This window comes from Theobroma cacao, chromosome 9, assembly GCF_000208745.1.
Source record: "Theobroma cacao cultivar B97-61/B2 chromosome 9, Criollo_cocoa_genome_V2, whole genome shotgun sequence".
NCBI lineage: Eukaryota > Viridiplantae > Streptophyta > Magnoliopsida > Malvales > Malvaceae > Theobroma > Theobroma cacao.
In genome coordinates this window covers 25,839,111-25,846,951 of record NC_030858.1, presented here as the reverse complement: position 1 = coordinate 25,846,951, position 7,841 = coordinate 25,839,111, and positions in this window count along the sequence as shown.

Here is a 7,841-nt window from a genome sequence, read left to right as displayed (position 1 = left end):
CATCAAAGGTTGGTCTCCATATACTCTCATTTTCAAAAACATTATTGAATTGTAAAATAATTCATAAACCTTATTCCTTAAATCGATTACTAGTCATAAAACATAAAATTCATTTAGGTTCAATATTATTAAAATCATAAAAACGATTGTAAAAATACTTTAGATGGATAAGATGAACAGTGGTTACTCACTTTGACGGGAATTTACAACACTCTAATTCTTGATCCTCGGGTGCAATACCTTTGCCCTTATCCAAGGGCTCACCACCTATACATAATGTGTAACAGGAAATTAAATATACTTATGCTAAATTGTCACAAAACTATTCTATGTTCTATATGAATGCATGCAATGAAATGGGAGGTGTTCGGCCTATCGCGCACTATACACTATTTAATCGATCTAAACGTCCAATTCGATTCTAATTAATTTATTGCACTTCCAGTACTCCCCAAAATTCCACACACTTCAATAAAAATCTATTCTAAGTGCAATTACCAAAATATCCTTCATTATGGTGCAAATTGCTAACTAACGCGAGTAAAATTTTTCGATACCCGTTTTCGATTTTCAGTATTCCTAAGCACCAAATACATCTATATGGCATGAAAAACAATCAAATTCATCATCAATCCTCACCCATAAAATTCAGCCAAGGTAGGTTTTATAATGGGCATGTGGATTTCTTGCTTAATTTTCATACTAAATGTAACTAAACACCTAAAAACACTAAATTACTTTGAAATTCAACTAAATTCATCACCAACTTTCTCTCTCTAAATTTGGCCAGCATATTGCCCTTCATGAAAACTTGAATTTAATTCATGGAAAATGGAAAAGAATGCATGGGCAAGATGAATTTCAAGCTTAATATTAAAAATCTTACCTTTAGTCACCAATTTCTTAAAAATTCAACAATTTTTCCTTAGTTTTTCCTCCATAGGGTTTTTCTTTTTTTTTCTTCTCTTTTCTGCAGGTGCTGGTCAGCCTTGAAATGCTGAGTGGAAGAGTGCGGGCTGGTTTTTAAATGGCAATATAAAAATATTAAAATTTTGACACATGTCACCTTTTAATTGGTCCACTTGTTTTAACTTAATTTTTAAGCCTTTTCTCACCACCACAAATGCTCTAATATTTATCCATAGCATAAAATAATGATAGGTAGAATTCTGGAGCTTGACAAATGTCATGGTGGTGTAAAATTACAATTTTGCCACTGGGGTGGTAAATTGCCATTTTACCCTTATGCTCTAAAAAATATCGAAATTATAATTTTTTTTCACTTCTTAATCTCAAATCATACTCCAATACTCAAATCATACTCTAATAAGTCAAATGGGGTCAAAAAATCTTTTCTAAAAATTCTCATTTTGTCCACAGGTGACAAATGACCATTTTACCCCTAGATAGTGAAAATTTCGATTTGACTCCAAATTGATCGTCGAACTCCAAATCACCATATCAAACTATTCTGGTATTTTAATATCCTTAATTTGATCTAGTTCGAGGCTTAAATCAATTTTGTTGTACCTCTAAGTACAATTCCTACTTTTGTAAATTTTTCGAGACTCTCTTAGCATGCAATCATGCTATCATCACATGTATGTCATGACAAGTATTTTATAAGGTCGGGCTTTACACATCGGGCCCGTGACAACTCCCGTGACGTCCTGATAGGCACCCATTACCCCGAATGCCAATCGAAACCCCGCAAGGCTTAGCATCAGCTTTCGCATCTCCCCGATGAGCGACAGTTATTAAATCTCACATTTCAAGAAATCATAAGTCGTTTCCAAATCAAAATAATAAAATATTATTTTCTGACTCACAAGGGCATTTTCGTCATTTTTTTTAAATATCGAAACCCGTCAAAAATATGGTGTAAAAGCTAAATATGTTCATACATACTTTAAATCAGATAACTAAAATATAAAATTACTTTTACAGTGACACGTGGACCCCCAACTAACCAAGAAGGTGTAGGGCTACGAACCTTTACTTTCTAAGATGCAGCTCTGAGATTAATTCTCGTCTTAATCAACTATCAACAAACTGTCCTGAGCCTGAAAAATGGATAGGAAGAGGGGTGAGATTACATAATCCCAGTGAGTAAACAATTACCATCAAAAGCATCTAAAGCCGAGTAGATGGAGACAATATAAAAACGTTATATTTCAATAATGTTCATAACGCAAAATTTGTTTCAATCTATACCAAATAATTTCTTTTCATCAAAATTTATTGGCTTATGAATTTCTTAAACTTGGCCCATGCCAGAGTCATTCTCGCGAGTACCTTCGTCAAGATATCCCAATGAGACCGTCAAGGCTATTAAATGTCCTATACCCATAAACATGTTTTCACATCTGACACACAACTGTTCCTTGACGTTGGCTGAGTCTCACTCTCACCTGGTGGCCCGAACGTGAGGGGCACTCAAATCTTACCTCAGGAGATACTCCATCCAACATATCCCCCCGGAGGTAAATATATGATTGGGTTACTGTGCCCCTCTCATAGGCAGTCCACGGAAACCCTCACCACTGCAGTGACCGTGTAATATACCACCAGACCCATAAAATTTTCAGTAGCATAATATGGTCGAATAAAATATAATCCAGTCTACCGAGATCAATCCAAAACTATTCATATATTTCATGCCAACCCCAAAATTTTAACCATCATGCTACCATAGTGTCATAAGCAACAATTTCAATAACATATAAAATCATAAATTTTAACACAGTCTCCATATACTCAATTTTTCCAAAACAATATTTGATTTCAAAACCAGTATAAATCTCATTTTTATTAAAAAATATTTTAATTGGAAAACATAATATTTTATAATATTAAACTCACCGTTTAATAAAAGAATCAAATAAGTATAATTACTCTAGATATTTAAGATGATAAATTGTCCACTCACAGTTCTAGGAGTCGATGTACTCCTAATCCCAATCTTCAAGCACAATCTTTGTACTTTTACCAATGTAATTTGCTCACCACATATCTACAATGTACAATACATAATTCACCACATTAATGCTTGACCATTATAAAATCAATTCAGGCTCGATGTATATGCATGATATGATATGCAACTTATCCGACTACCGCTTAAATGCGGTGCCGACTTAATTCAGCCTATTACCCGATTAAATAACTATTATGTCCGATTTGTCTCCAAAGTGCTCCATTTCATTTCTAATATTTCAATTCTCTAAATATAATTCCAATAACACCAATTTCAGCATCAAAACCCTCCCATTTCTTCATGAAAAAATTCAGCCATTACAGTGCACTAACACCGTGATTTTTTTCACTTAATTTTCTCACCATTATTCATCATTTTCTAAGCCATTTCTCTTGAAATAATAACAATCCATCACCCACACACATCAAGGAAGATTCGGCCAATGATGATTCATGGGGAAAATGAAATCTTTTCTTGTTGTTTTCTTTCTAAATATGCTAAACTAACTAAAAACATTAACATATCTTAAAATCAAATCAATCCAACATCTTTCTCTCTCCTTACCCATTTTGACCAACCATGAATTCATCATGAAACACATGTAATTCAAGCATGGAAAATAAGGAGAAATGCTTAAGGAAAATAGATTTCAAGTTTAAATTGAAAAATCCGACCTTTTTCACTTGTTTTCCTTGATTTTTCACACTTTTTCTCTTGAAATCCTCCACCTAGGTTTTGTTCTTGTTTTTCCTTTCTTTCCTTTTGTCTTGGCCGAATATGGAGAAGAAGAATGGGATGATATATGCTGATTTTTAAGTTAAATAATAAAATATCCTAAGCTTGACACATGGCATGTTTCCATTGGTCCATTTTTAAAACTTTTATAAAATTTAAACCTTTTATCTCCACCACATGATTAGTCAAAGGTCAAAATGAGGATAAGGGAAGACCATGTGCTGGACAAATGTCCTAGTGGTGAAAATTTACAATTTTGCCCCTGAAGTGGTAAAATTACCATTTTACCCCTATACTCCAAATTATACCGAAATTAAAATTTTTCACTTCTAAATCTCAAATCATACTCCAATACTCAAATCATTCCCCAATAAGTCAAATGGGGCCAAAAAAAATCTTTTCTAAAATTCTCATTTTATCCTCAAGTGGCAAATGATCATTTTGCCCCTAAATAGTGAAAATTTCGATTTGACTTCAAATTGATCCTCGAACTCCGAATTACCATTTTGAGTCATCATTGAACTGTGAAACTCTTAATTTTCACCTTAAAATTCCTATTTGAACTAGTTCGAGGCTTAATTGACTTAATGGTACCATTAGGGGCAATATCGTCTTTTAACGATTTCTTGAACTTCCTAAATATGCAAACATTCTATTGAGGATGTAAATGACGTCGTAATTATTTTATAGAACAGGGTTTGATAAGCTCTGAATATAATGATTCAATTCGTGGTATTGGACTTGGAGGCTTGATTCATCTACAAGAGTATAAACTAAACAGGGATCTTTGTTTGTGGTTGATGGAAATGGTTGACTTAAACAAGCAGTGTTTGAAATTATGATTATGAGATTCCATTGACATTTGAGACAGTGTCAATTATTATTGGTTTATCAGCTGAGGGGACCCCTATTACTTTTGTGGAAGATGATCGTACAATTACAGTTTATGCAATCAATTTAAAATTATTAATAATGGAATCATAAAAATTAGTGATTTAGAAAAGGAATTGCCAATGTTGCATAAAGATTCGGATGAGTTCAAAGGTAAATTTTTTTTGTATGTAATAGGTTGTTTGCTTTGCCCATCAACATCTACCCATACAGAAAAAAAATACATATCTTGCTTACATAATATAGGTTGTAATACAACTATGAACTTATAGAAGCATGTGTGTGAAATGATGTTATCGAGAATATCAAATTTTATTTGCTTTACTTGTATTCAATGGTTGAAATTTCACATTTATAGGATTGACACTATAACAAATTAGAAAATCAAAAATAAAAATGCATAATAACAAAAATAAAAACACATGTAATTTAAAGTTGTTATTAAACAGCCTAAACGGTACGATTAAAAATCATTAACATAAAGTAATAAGAATTGACGTAAAAACTCATAAAGGAGAAATAATTAAATTTTAAATCTTAACGTAAATGTGTGAGAATTAATGTAACAATTCAATTAAGAAAAAATAATCTCAATTTGATGAAAAATAAATATTTAAATTTATATTCTCAAATTAAAAATGTTTAACGATGTACAAATTTTAACTTTTAAATAACGAATAATAAGGAAAAAAATAATTCTAATTCAAAGTTGACATGAAAAAGCCTTTGACGTAAAAACTTGTAAAGGTGGAATAACTAAATTTTAAATCTTAACGTAAGTGTATAAGAGTTAACGTAACGAGTCAATTAAGTAAAAATAATTTCAATTTCATGAAAAATAAATATTTATATTTATATTTTCCTATTAAAAGTGTTTAACGATGTACAAATTTTAATTTTTAAATAAAGAATAAGAAGGATAAAAATAATTCTAATTCAAAGTTGGCATGAAAAAGCCTTCACGTAAAACTGTAAGAATTAAAGTAAAAACTTGTAAAAGTGTAATAACTAAATTTTAAATTTTAACTAAATGTGTGAGAGTTAACGTAACAAGTTAATTAAGTAAAAATAATTTCAATTTTATGAAAAATAAATATTTAAATTTATATTCTGTAGTTAAAAGTGTTTAACGATATATAAATTTTAATTTATAAATAACGAATAATAAGAATAAAATTAATTATAGTTCAAAGTTAACACAGAAAAGCCTTGACATAAAATTATAAGAATTGATATAAAAACTTGTAAAGGTGGAATAACTAAATTTTAAATCTTAACATAAGTATGTAATAGTTAACGTAACAAGTCAATTAAGTAAAACCAATATCAATTTAATGAAAAATAAATATTTAAATTTATATTTTCGGATTAAAAATGTTTAACGATGTACAAATTTTAATTTTTAAATAAAAAATAATAAGGATAAAAATAATTCTAATTCAAATTTGACATGGAAAAGCCTTAACGTAAAACAATAAGAATTAACGTAAAAACTTATAAAGGTAGAATAACTAAATTTTAAATCTTAATTTAAGTGTGTAAGAGTTAACGTAACAAGTCAATTAAATAAAAACAATCTCAATTTAATGAAAAATAAATATTTAAATTTATATTCTCGGATTAAAAATGTTTAACAATGTGCAAATTTTAATTTTAAATAAAGAATAATAAGAATAAAAATAATTATAATTCAAAGTTGACATGGAAAAGCTTTAACGTAAATCAGCAAGAATTGACGTAAAAACTTGTAAAGGTGGAATAACTAAATTTTCAATCTTAACGTAAGTATGTAAGAGTTAACATAACGAGTTAATTAAGTAAAAACAATTTCAATTTGATAAAAAATAAATATTTATATTTATATTTTTGGATTAAAAGTGTTTAACGATGTGTAAATTTTAATTTTTAAATAAAAAATAATAAGGATAAAAATAATTCTAGTTCAAAGTTGATATGGAAAAGTCTTAACGTAAAATTGTAAGAATTGACGTAAAAACTTGTAAAAGTGCAGTAACTAAATTTTAAATATTAACGTAAATATGTGAGAGTTAACGTAACAAGTCAATTAAGTAAAAATAATTTCAATTTGATGAAAAATAAATATTTAAATTTATATTTTTCGATTAAAAGTGTTTAACGATGTACAAATTTTAATTTTTAAATAAAGAAAAATAATTCTAATTTAAAGTTGGTATAGAAAAGCCTTAACGTAAAACTGTAAGAATTGACTTAAAAACTTGTAAAGGTGCAATAACTAAATTTTAAATCTTAACGTAAATGTGTGAGAGTTAACGTAATAAGTCAATTAAGTAAAAACAATTTCAATTTTATGAAAAATAAATATTTAAATTTATATTCTCGAGTTAAAAGTGTTTAACGATATATAAATTTTAATTTTTAAATAACGAATAATAAGAATAAAATTAATTATAGTTCAGAGTTAACATGGAAAATCTTGACGTAAAACTATAAGAATTGACATAAAAACTTATAAAAGTGGAATAATTAAATTTTAAATCTTAACATAAGTGTGTAATAGTTAACGTAACAAGTCAATTAAGTAAAAACAATCTCAATTTAATAAAAAATAAATATTTAAATTTATATTTTCAGATTAAAAGTGTTTAATGATGTACAAATTTTAATTTTTAAATAAAGAATAATAAGGATAAAAATAATTTTAATTCAAATTTGACATGGATAAGCCTTGACGTAAAACAATAAGAATTGATGTAAAAACTTATAAAGGTGGAATAACTAAATTTTAAATTTTAACGTAAGTGTGTAAAAGTTAATGTAACAAGTCAATTAAGTAAAAACAATCTCAATTTAATGAAAAATAAATATTTAAATTTATAAATTGGTTAAGGAAGAATGATGTTATTAGTATTAATATTGAAAAATACTTGAGGAGAATCTAGTTTTAAGTTTTACAATTTCAAGTACAATTTATAAATTGGTTAAGGAAGAATGATGTTATGTTTATATGAAGGAATGGAACAAAGGATGATAGAAGTTGACCCTGAAAATGAAGTCAGATAATGAAATTTTTCTAATATATATTATGGAAATTGGAATTCGAAAATGCTTGAGGTATACATGATTCAAATGAGTTTGAGTCTTAAGTGACAAATCAATATCGTAATGCAAGAAAGATACAAGGTAATATAGAGGCATGAAAGATGATTAAGGACAAAAGGATGACTCTTAGGAATTGTGGTATTGCATGAGATGCAAT